This window comes from Bombina bombina, chromosome 1 (genome assembly GCF_027579735.1).
Source record: "Bombina bombina isolate aBomBom1 chromosome 1, aBomBom1.pri, whole genome shotgun sequence".
Lineage (NCBI taxonomy): Eukaryota > Metazoa > Chordata > Amphibia > Anura > Bombinatoridae > Bombina > Bombina bombina.
The window spans coordinates 1,204,289,000-1,204,301,946 of NC_069499.1; positions in this window are offsets into that span (position 1 = coordinate 1,204,289,000).

The following is a 12,947-nucleotide window of genomic DNA, read 5'->3' on the forward strand; positions in this document are numbered from 1 at the left end:
ACTCCCGCTCAAGTGATGCCAAGTACATCTAGCTCGTCTAATTCTTTTACCTTACAGGACATGGCGGCACTTATGAATGCTACCCTCTCAGAGGTATTCTCCAAACTGCCAGGGTTACAAGGAAATCGAGACAGCTCTGGGGCTAGAACTAATACAGAGCTTTCTGACGCTTTAATGCCTGTGTCCGATATACCCTCACAATGCTCAGAAGCTGAGGCAGGTGAGCTTCTATCTGTGGGTGACATTTCAGACTCAGGGAAGGCGTTACTTCAGTCTGATTCTGAAATGACAGCGTTTAAATTTAAGCTTGAACACCTCCGCTTATTGCTTAGGGAGGTTTTAGCGACTCTGGATGACTGTGACCCCATTGTGGTTCCAGAGAAATTGTGTAAAATGGACAAATACTTTGCAGTGCGTGTTTACACTGATGTTTTTCCAGTCCCTAAGAGGTTTTCGGAAATTATTACTAAGGAATGGGATAGACCAGGTGTGCAGGACCGTCTTTAACACAGGGCAAAAGGGGCAGCTGCCCTGGGCCCAGTCTCTGTTGAGGGGCCCAAGAGTCCTAAAAAAAAAAAAAAAAAAAAAATTTTTTAATTTTTTTTTTTTATGGTTCATACCAGACTGCTGATGTGACATGGGGAACACACACATTCAGTCCTAATACTGTCACAGTCAAAAGTACTCTACTTATATATTTTTTAAAAACTGTGCCAGACCGTGCCGGTGTCATGTGACATGCCAAGCTAGTGCCATGTGCTGTTTTAGATGTGCACTGTGCAGCACTGAATGCAAAGCCCTAACTCGGCATCCAGCCATTTCCCACTGCATCAGAAAAGGTCCTACTGGGGTTACCACTGTTACTAGGTAACTGCTCTGGTGGTGGGGATTGTTTCTGGGTAGGGCTGACTGTAGGCGCATGCAGCAGAAAGCTGGAGCGGCAGGCACATGAGGATTTGAGCATCTGTGCAGCTGCATACACTGCTCTCTTCAGTCTTGAGGCTGTGTGACTCATCTCACACTGTATCCATGCAGCCTTGGACAGACAGCATCCAGTCTACTGGTCCCCTTAGCCCTGCTCTTTCTGCTGTGGCCCTAAGATCAACTAACTGAAGTTTGTTAGGGGAATAGTGCTTTGTAGAAAGGTTTCAGTGGGAAGAATAAGTGAGTGCACACACGCCCCTCCCCATGCAGCATTGTCTAGTTCAGGGTGAGATGGAACTTGTTCCTAGCAAAGAAGTGACATGTGCTGGTGTGGCTGATGTATAGCGTCATGCTGATACTTCACACATTAATGTAAGGTTTATTTTTATAGTAGTTCTGCTGTTCCAGTCAGTAAACTTATATTTGTCTGCACCTCCATGCTTCCTCCTTTACCTTGCTTTGCTCCTGTTGGCTGCCCTAAATCTCTTTAACCAGCTAACCTCACACCAGAATTCATTCAAAAGAATATTAAATGAATCCACAGTGGAGGAATTTATATATTTATTTACTTATTAGTACTGCTTAGGTCCAGTTTCACATATTGCATTTTTTTTTTTAAATGATTAGCCCAGCAGTGGATGATCCATCGCTGGGCTAATAATAATAAAAAAAATTGATTTAGTTGTTTTTTGGGATGTTGGGGTGGAGAGCAAAATTGCATGGGGGGGGGGGGCAAGAAAATTTTTGCCCAGGGTCCAATCAATATTAAAGACGGCCCTGCAGGTGTGCCATTCTCTCCCCCTCCTGCTTTCAAAAAGATGTTTCCCATAGATGCCGCCATACGGGACTCGTGGCAGACAGTTCCTAAGGTGGAGGGAGCAGTCTCTACCCTAGCTAAGTGTACAACTATCCCCGTCGAGGACAGTTGTGCTTTCCTAGATCCTATGGATAAAAAATTGGAGGGTCTCCTTAAGAAAAATTTTATACATCAAGGTTTTATTCTCCAGCCTCTTGCATGCATTGCCCCAGTTACTGCTGCAGCAGCTTTTTGGTTTGAGTCTCTTGAGGAGGCTCTACAGGTGGAGACCCCGCTAGACGATATTCTAGACAGGATTAAAGCTCTTAAGTTAGCTAACTCCTTTATTTCTGACGCCATTTTTCATTTAGCCAAGCTAACGGCTAAGAATTCAGGTTTTGCCATTTTGGCACGGTTTGGCATTTTGGTCTGGTCAGCAGACGTTACTTCAAAGTCTAAGCTTTTTAACATCCCCTTCAAGGGACAGACCCTATTCGGGCCTGGTCTGAAGGAGATAATTTCTGATATTACTGGAGGAAAAGGTCACACCCTTCCACAGGATAGGTCCAATAAGTTAAGGACCAAACAGAATAATTTTCGTTCCTTTCGAAACTTTAAGAGTGGTGCAGCTTCAGTTTCCTCTAATGCAAAACAAGAGGGAAATTTCGCCCAGTCCAAACCAGTCTGGAGACCTAACCAGGCTTGGAACAAGGGGAAGCAGGCCAAGAAACCTGCGGCTGCCTCTAAGACAGCATAAAGGAGTAGCCCCCGATCCGGGACCGGATCTAGTAGGGGGCGGACTTTCCCTCTTCGCCCAGGCTTGGGCAAGAGACGTCCAGGATCCCTGGGCATTAGAGATTGTTTCCCAGGAATATCTTCTGGACTTCAAAGCTTCATCTCCCAAGAGGAGATTTCATCTCTCACAATTATCTGTAAACCAGATAAAGAGAGAGGCATTCTTACGTTGTGTTCAAGACCTACTGGTTATGGGAGTGATCCACCCAGTTCCAAGGGAGGAACAGGGGCAGGGCTTCTATTCAAATCTGTTTATAGTTCCCAAAAAAGAGGGAACTTTCAGACCAATCTTGAATCTCAAGATCATAAACAAATTTCTCAGGGTCCCATCCTTCAAGATGGAGACTATCCGAACCATCCTCCCTATGATCCAGGAGTGTCAATATATGACTACCGTGGACTTAAAGGATGCTTATCTCCACATTCTGATTCACAAAGATCATCATCAGTTCCTCAGGTTCGTCTTCTTAGACAGGCATTACCAGTTTGTGGCTCTTCCCTTCGGGTTAGCCACGGCACCAAGAATCTTTACGAAGGTTCTAGGGTCCCTACTGGCGGTTCTAAGACCACGGGGCATAGCAGTGGCTCATTACCTAGACGACATTCTGATACAGGCGTCGACTTTTCAAATCACCAAGTCCCATACGGACATTGTTCTGGCCTTTCTGAGGTCTCACGGGTGAAAGGTGAATGAAGAAAAGAGTTCTCTCTCCCCTCTCACAAGAGTTTCCTTCCTAGGAACACTGATAGATTCAGTAGAAATGAAAATTTTTCTGACAAAGGTCAGATTATCAAAGCTTCTAACTTCCTGCCGTGCTCTTCATTCCACTTCTCGGCCATCAGTGGCTCAGTGTATGGAAATAATCGGCCTAATGGTAGCGGCAATGGACATTGTTCCATTTGCCCGCCTACATCTCAGACCACTGCAACTTTGCATGCTCAATCAGGGGAATGGGGACTACACAGATTTGTCCCCTCTGCTAAATCTGGATCAAGAGACCAGGGATTCTCTTCTCTGGCGGTTATCTTGGGTCCATCTGTCCAGGGGAATGAGTTTCCGCAGGCCAGAGTAGACTATAGTGATGACAGATGCCAGCCTTCTGGGCTGGGGCGCGGTCTGGAACTCCCTGAAGGCTCAGGGTTCATGGACTCAGGAGGAAGCCCTCCTTCCGACAAACATTCTGGAACTGAGAGCGATATTCAATGCTCTTCAGGCTTGGCCTCAACTAGCTACGGTCAGGTTCATCAGATTTCAGTACGACAATATCACGACTGTAGCCTATATCAACCATCAGGTGGGAACAAGAAGCCCCCTGGCAAAGTTGGAGGTTTCAAAGATAATTCTATGGGCAGAGGTTCACTCTTGCCATCTCTCAGCTATCCATATCCCAGGAGTAGAGAACTGGGAGGCGGATTTTCTAAGTCGGCAGACTTTTCATCTGGGGGAGTGGGAACTCCATCCGGAGGTATTTGCCCAGCTGATTCAACTATGGGGCAAACCAGAACTGGATCTGATGGCATCTCGTCAGAACGCCAAGCTTCCTTGTTACGGGTCCAGGTCAAGGGATCCCCAGGCAGTGCTGATAGATGCTCTAGCAGCGCCCTGGTCCTTTAGCCTGGCTTATGTGTTCCCACCATTTCCTCTCCTCCCTCATCTGATTGCCAAGAACAAGCAGGAGAGAGCTTCGGTGATTTTGATAGCACCTGCGTGGCCACGCAGGACTTGGTATGCATATCTGGTGGACATGTCATCCCTTCCACCATGGTCTCTGCCGCTGAGGCAGGACCATCTACTCCAAGGTCCATTCAAACATCCAAATCTAATATCTCTGCGTCTGACTGCTTGGAGATTGAACGCTTTATTTTATCAAAAAGTGGTTTCTCCGAGTTGGTCATTGATACCTTAATTCAGGCTCGAAAGCCTATCACCAGGAAAATCTATCATAAGATATGGTGTAAATATCTTCATTGGTGTGAATCCAAGGGTTACTCATGGAGTAAAGTCAGGATTCCTAGGATATTATCCTTTCTCCAAGAAGGATTGGAGAAGGGATTGTCAGCTAGTTCCTTAAAGGGACAGATTTCTGCTCTGTCTATTCTTCTACACAAGCGTCTGGCAGATGTTCCAGATGTTCAGGTGTTTTGTCAGGCTTTAGTTAGAATCAAGCCTGTGTTTAAACCTGTTGCTCCACCATGGAGTTTAAATTTAGTTCTTAAAGTTCTTCAAGGGGTTCCGTTTGAACCATTGCATTCCATAGATATCAAGCTGTTATCTTGGAAAGTTCTGTTTTGGTAGCTATCTCTTCGGCTCGTAGAGTTTCAGAGTTATCTGCCTTTCAGTGTGATTCCCCTTATCTGATCTTCCATGCAGATAAGGTAGTTTTGCGTACCAAACCTGGGTTTCTTCCTAAGGTCGTATCTAATAAGAATATCAATCAGGAGATTGTTGTTCCGTCACTGTGTCCTAATCCTTCTTCAAAGAAGGAACGTCTGTTACACAATCTTGACGTGGTTCGTGCTTTAAAGTTTTATTTACAAGCTACTAAGGATTTTCGTCAAACATCTGCATTGTTTGTTGTCTACTCTGGACAGAGGAGAGGCCAAAAGGCTTTGGCATCTTCTCTTTCTTTTTGGCTGAGAAGCATAATCCATTTAGCTTATGAGACTGCTGGCCAGCAGCCTCCTGAAAGAATTACAGCTCATTCCACTAGAGCGGTAGCTTCCACATGAGCTTTCAAAAATGAGGCCTCTGTTGAACAGATTTGTAAGGTGGCGACTTGGTCTTCGCTTCATACTTTTTCTAAATTCTACAAATTTGATACTTTTGCTTCCTCGGAGGCTATTTTTGGGAGAAAGGTTTTGCAGGCAGTGGTGCCTTCCGTTTAAGTTCCTGCCTTGTCCCTCCCTTCATCCGTGTCCTAAAGCTTTGGTATTGGTATTCCACAAGTAAAGGATGAACCCGTGGACTGGATACACCTTACAAGAGAAAACAAAATTTATGCTTACCTGATAAAAAATTTTCTCTTGTGGTGTATCCAGTCCACGGCCCGCCCTGTCACTTTAAGGCAGGGGTTTTTTATTTTTAAACTACAGTCACCACTGCACCCTATAGTTTCTCCTTTTTCTTGCTTGTCTTCGGTCGAATGACTGGGGATGGCAGTTAGGGGAGGAGCTATATAGACAGCTCTGCTGTGGGTGTCCTCTTGCAACTTCCTGTTGGGAAGGAGAATATCCCACAAGTAATGGATGAACCCGTGGACTGGATATACCTTACAAGAAAAAGCAGCGTTAGGACCCCTTAACGCTGCTTTTGATGGCTAATGCCAAACTCTAAATCTAGGTGATAGTGATTAGGTTAAAACATTTTTTTTTTGATAATTTGGTTTATTATTTTATGTATTGTTAGACTTTTTTGTTTTTTGTAATCTTAGATTAATTTAATTCTATAAGTAATGGATGAACCCGTGGACTGGATACACCGCCCGCTGGTATTTAGAGTCATGTAGGTAAAGGTGCTCACTTTTATTCCGCAACTTTTGGCTACCGCAGATCCCCTTACGTCAATTGCGTATCCTATCTTTTCAATGGGATTTGCCTAACGCTGGTATTACGAGCCTTGGAAGAAGTGAGCGGTACACCCTCTACCGACAAGACTCCTACCGACAAAAAAGTCAGTAGTTAAGAGCTTTATGGGCTAACACGGAACATAAAGCTCTTAACTACAGTGCTACAAAGTACACTAACACCCATAAACTACCTATGTACCCCTAAACCAAGGCCCCCCCACATCGCAAACCCTATAATAAAATTTTTTAACCCCTAATCTGCCGACCGGACACCGCCGCCACCTACATTATAGCTATGAACCCCTAATCTGCTGCCCCTAACATCGCTGACACCTACATTATATTTATTAACCCCTAATCTGCCCCCCCAATGTTGCCGCTACCTAACTACAATTATTAACCCCTAATCTGCCGACCGGACATTGCCGCCACTATAATAAATGTATTAACCCCTAAACCGCCACACTCCCGCCTCGCAAACACTATAATAAATTTTATTAACCCCTAATCTGCCATCCCTAACATCGCTGCCACCTACCAACAATTATTAACCCCTAATCTCCCAACCCCAACGTTGCCACTACTATAATAAAGTTATTAACCCCTAAACCTAAGTCTAACCCTAACCCTAACACCCCCTAAGTTAAATATAATTTAAATCTAAATAATATTCCTATAATTAAATAAATTAATCCTATTTAAAACTAAATACTTACTTATAAAATAAACCCTAATATAGCTACAATATAACTAATAGTTACATTGTAGCTATTTTAGGATTTATATTTATTTTACAGGCAACTTTGTATTTATTTTAACTAGGTACAATAGCTATTAAATAGTTAATAAATATTTAATAGCTACCTAGTTAAAATAATTACAAAATTACCTGTGAAATAAATCCTAACTTAAGTTACAATTAAACCTTACACTACACTATCATTAAATTAATTAAATAAAATACCTATAATTATCTACAATTAAACCTAACACTACACTATCAATAAATAAATTAAATACAATTCCTACAAATAAATACAATTAAATAATCATCTCTTTTACCAGCCCTTAAAAGGGCTTTTTGCGGGGCATTGCCCAAAATAATCAGCTCTTTTACCTGTTAAAAAAAAATACAAACCCCCCAACATTAAAACCCACCACACACATACCCCTACTCTAACCCACCCAAACCCCCCTTAAAAAAACCTAACACTAACCCCCTGAAGATCACCCTACCTTTAGTCGTCTTCACCCAACTGGGCCGAAATCTTCATCCAAGGGGCACAGAAGAGGTCCTTCATCCAGTAGAAGTCTTCATCCAGGCGGCGTCTTCAATCTTCATCCATCCGGAGCGGATTGGCTATCTTCCAAGGAGCCGACGCGGAGCCATCCTCTTCATCCGGAGTCTTCTAACACAATGACGGTACCTTTAAATGACGTCATCAAATATGGCGTCCCTTCAATTCCAATTGGCTGATAGGATTCTATCAGCCAATTGGAATTAAGGTAGGAAAAATCTGATTGGCTGATTCAATCAGCCAATCCGATTGAAGTTCAATCCGATTGGCTGATCCAATTAGCCAATCGGATTGAGCTCGCATTCTATTGGCTCCGCTCCGGATGGATGAAGATTGAAGACGCCGCCTGATAAAAGAGCTGATTACTTTGGGGCAATGCCCTGCAAAAAGCCCTTTTAAGGGCCGGTAAAAGAGCTGATTACTTTGTAATTTAGAATAGGGTAGGGCATTTTTTTTTCATTTTGGGGGGCTTTATTATTTTATATGGGGCTTAGATTAGGTGTTATTAGGGGCTTAGATTAGGTGTAACTTAGGTTATGATTTATTTCACAGGTAATTTTGTAATTATTTTAACTAGGTAGCTATTAAATAGTTATTAACTATTTAATAGCTATTGTACCTAGTTAAAATAAATACAAAGTTGCCTGTAAAATAAATATAAATCCTAAAATAGCTACAATGTAACTATTAGTTATATTGTAGCTATATTAGGGTTTATTTTATAGGTAAGAATTTAGTTTTAAATAGGATTAATTTATTTAATTTTAGGAATATTATTTTGTTTTATTTAAATTATATTTATGTTAGGGGGGTGTTAAGGGTAGGGTTAGACTTAGGTTTAGGGGTTAATAACTTTATTATAGTAGCGGCGACGTTGGGGGAGGGAGATTAGGGGTTAATAATTGTAGGTAGGTGGCGGCTATGTTAGGGACGGCAGATTAGGGGTTAATAAAATTTATTATAGTGTTTGCGAGGCGGGAGTGCGGCGGTTTAGGGGTTAATACATTTATTATAGTGGCGGCGATGTCCGGTCGGCAGATTAGGGGTTAATAATTGTAGTTAGGTAGCGGCGACATTGGGGGGGCAGATTAGGGGTTAATAAATATAATGTAGGTGTCGGCGATGTTAGGGGCAGCAGATTAGGGGTTCATAGCTATTATGTAGGTGGCGGCAGTGTCCGGAGCAGCAGATTAGGGGATACAATTATAATGCAGGGGTCGGCGATGTCGGGGACGGCAGATTAGGGGTTAATAAGTGTAAGGTTAGGGGTGTTTAGACTCGGGGTTCATGTTAGGGTGTTAGGTGTAGACTTAGAGAGTGTTTCCCCATAGGAAACAATGGGGCTGCGTTAGGAGCTGAACGCTGCTTTTTTGCAGGTGTTAGGTTTTTTTTCAGCCGAAACTGCCCCATTGTTTCCTATGGGGATATTGTGCACGAGCATGTTTTTCCAGCTTACCGCTACCGTAAGCAACGCTGGTATTGAGGGTTGAAGTGGCGCTAAATTATGCTCAATGCTCACTTTTCTGAGGCTAGCGCAGCCATTCAGACAACTCATAATATGAGTGTTGGCTTAAGGGTGCGCTGGAAAAATAAGCAGCATTAGCAACGCAGGTCTTTAGCGACAAAACTCTAAATCTAGGCGTATGAAAATTAAAAAGCCTCCCAAATAAAAACACCCCCTAATCTAATACTAAGCTAAACAGCTCTTTTACCTTAAAAAACACTAAGTCCCCCTCTAACAGTATAATCCCCACCCACCAAACCCCCCAAAATAAAAAACCTAACACTAAAAAATCCTAAACTACCTATTGCCCCTAAAGGGGCATTTGTATGAGCATTGCCCTTAAAAGGGCATTCAGCTTTTTAACTGCCCTTAATAAATCCCTAATCTAAAAAAAAAACAAACCCCCAAAAATAAAAAAAAGCCTAAATCTAACCCCCAAAAAAGTACTCACCATTCCTAAAGTCCGGCGGAGAATGTCCTGTTCCAGGCGATGAAGTCTTCTTCCAAGCGGCCGACATCTTTTTCCAAGCGGGGACCTCTTCCTTCTTCATCCAGGACCAAGCCGGTGCAGAGCGGAGATGAGCGCGGAGCAGGACCGGTGACCACGGAGCCATGGAGCGTGGAGGATCCTCTTCGTACGATCAAGGTACGCGTTTAAATATGGTGTCCTTTGCATTCCTATTGTCTGATTTGTCTTTAAATTCAAAAAGCCAATTGGATGAGAGCTACTGAAATCCTATTGGCTGATTTGATTAATTATTAGTATTAGTTTAGGAGGTATTTTTATTTTTGGGGGGATTTTTTATTTTCATAGGGATTAGGTTTAATTTTTATATTTTTGATATTTTGGTTTATTATTTTATGTAATGTTAGACTTTTTTATTTTGTAATTTTGGATTAATTTAATCTTAGTTTTTTTATTTTTAAGTGATGTTAGCTTTTTTATTTTAATTGTAATTTAGTATTTTCTAATTTAGGTAATTGGGGTTAATTTAGGGGGTGTTAGGTTAGGGGGCTTGGTAATTAGTTATTAGTTATTAGCATTTAGGGGTTAATAGTTTTATTAGGTTTATTGCGTTGTTGATTAATGGTGGATTAGGGGTTAATAGTTTTATTAGGTTTATTGCGATATGGGTTAATGGCGGATTAGGGGTTGATACATTTATTAGGTTTATTGCGATGTGGGTTAATGGCAGATTAGGGGTTAATACATTTATTAGGTTTATTGCGATGTGGGTTAATGGCAGATCAGGGGTTAATAGATTTATTACGTTTATTGCGATATGGGTTAATGGCAGAATATTGGTTAATATATTTTATTAGTTATTTCGGTGGGGGTTGGCGGTTTACAGGTAAATAGATATTGCGCATGCATTAGATGTTAATATTTTCAGGAATTTACGGGAGTTATGGTGCTCACATTTTCAGTGTAAGGCTTGCTGCGCCTGCCTATGTGTGCCGAGGTGAAAATGGAGTAAAATTTCTCAATTTTCGCTGCGTAAATCATTGCGCTGAATATGTGATAGCGATTTGCGATGCGGTTCTATGCTAGCTTATGGGAGTAACAATTGCGGGCGACAGGTGAAATATGCGCGCCGCATATGTGATACTAAAACCACGTAAAAACCGGCGTCGCCGGGTTTTGCGGGTGACGCAACATATTTAATCTTGCCCTCTTTTTCAGATGAGAAAAGGGAAAAGTCCATATCTTTTTAATGCTTCAGTTCAAGATTCCCTTCTACAGCTTTTTATTTGTATATTACTAGCAACCAAGGTGTAAAATTATTGCTTAGTTGTAAGAAATATACATGGTGGGATCCAGAGTTGGGGCTAAGTTACAGTTTTTTAGGGGCATTGTGTGACCCTACCTACCATTGTGCCCAGTCCCTTCACAGGAGCAGTAAAGTCTTTATGAATTTTGCCCACTAGGCCAAGGTGTAAGTGAAAAATCCTGACTATACTGCAAAATACCCACGGTCAGCCCCTCTTTCATGTCTGTGAGTTTTCCAAGACACCTCTCGTTGTATCCAGTGAGACTACTTTTCTAAACCATGACAGACGTGAATATTTTACACTTTACTGTGTTTCAAGTATGTTTCTTATGTTGTGTTTGAACAACTTTGCAATAGGTTCTTGATTCATGTATGAGATATGTATTGGACATAAGAGTATAGATGTTAACTGTAGAATCATTAGGGACAAATTCGCCCCTTTACGGGTGCACGCTAAAATAGCACTTCGCTTGTAATCTAGCTCTTCAAGTTTTAAGTTAAATATTTGAAATATCATATTTATGTGATGAGCTATTCAAATTAAACAAGGTCATGCAATTATAAGTCAGGAAGACTCTATATTATCCAGGACTAAATGTGTAGATTTCACTCAAGACAATGAAAACAAAATATAGCTACATCCCTAGACAATACTGCACAAAATGGCACAACAATATTTTCAGGAAGTTTATTAGTATAGTTATGAACATATAGTGGATTATTTTAAAGCTTTGCTTATACCTACAAAATTGTTCCCTCTTAAAGTGAAGCTAAACACCCTGAGATTTTAATGTAAAATATTTTGTTAGGTATACTAAAATAACTTTACAATATACTTTAATTATTTAATTTTACGCCATTTCATGTAATTCACAGAAATGGATATGTACTGGCTGCCTTCTCAAGGCTCACCCTACTACATATGTTCCCTAATCGGGTTTAAAAGATAAGAAACTGCAAAACAATGCACTCTATACTAGAATTATGACAGTGGCTAGCCTTGTTGTCTGCAGACTGGCTCCTCCAAAAAACACCAAAATGAAGTAATTTGTTTCATTGTGGTGAGAGTCCATTACGCTTGGGATTCACTTCCTAGCCCCTAGGAGAAGGCAAAGATTCCCCAAAATGTTGGTAGCTTGCAGATCAAATTTCAAAGCTCTTACCACATCAAGTGTATGACAAAGTCTTTCTTTTGAATTTTTATGATTAGGACGAAGAGAAGGGACTACAGACTCCTGACTAATATTATCAGAAGAGAAAACCTTAGTTAAGAAATCAAATTCAGAACCTTCCAAGATAGAATGCATAACTGGACAAATCTGAATTAATTAAAGCCTGAACAAAATTTTGAATGTCAGATAATTTTGTAATTTTCTTGGGAAATAGCAGATACATTTGACATTTGACCATTTAAAGTGCTTGCAGATAAACCCTTATCCAAACTTTCTTGTACAAATTGAAGAATCCTAGGAATTCTAAAAGAATGCCAACTGAAGCCATCCTTTTCACACCAAAACAGAAAAACCTTCCAAATCTTGTGTTTTTTTTCTAGCAACTGTCTTTCTAGCCTGAATTAAGGTTTCTACAAATTTATCTGAAAAACCCCTTTGTTTCAGATCCTGATGATAGAAAGGACCTTGAGAGAGAAGGTAATTTCTTTGAGGAAGAGGCCACAGAGGACAGCTGGAAATCACAATCAGATCCATGAACCAAGTTGGATCTGAGATATTACTCTAGGAAGAAGAGCTGTTGGAGGAACTATGTAAGCTAGAAGAAAAGACCAAGGAGTTGCTAGAATATCCACTGACTCCCCTTTAGGATCTCTTGAGAAGCCATAAGGTCTATTTCTGGAAGACCCCATCAATGTGCTACCTGGTTGAACACTTCCTGATGTGGAGACTATTTCCCTGGATGAAGAGATTGATGACTCAGATTATCTGTTTCCCAATTTTGTATATGGATAGCAAAGATTGTGCAAATATTCTTTTGTGCCCAAGACAGGATTTAAGGCTTCTTTCATTGCTAAAAAAACTGTGAGTTCCCCCTTGATGTATTCCACTACTGTGACATTGTAGCAGCGGAAGCGAAGAAGGTCTCATGTTTCTGGAATGGTTCAGTTCTGGAAAGCCCCGAAGATAGCATGGAGTTCTAGAATGTTTATTTGTAACCTTGCCTCTCCCTATGCTCTCCTTGACCTCCAAACTGTACCCCAACCGGAGAAACTTGCATCTGTCAAGTTTATTGTCTACGATGGATGGACAAAAGATGCTCCCTGAGAAACGGGCTGGTTCT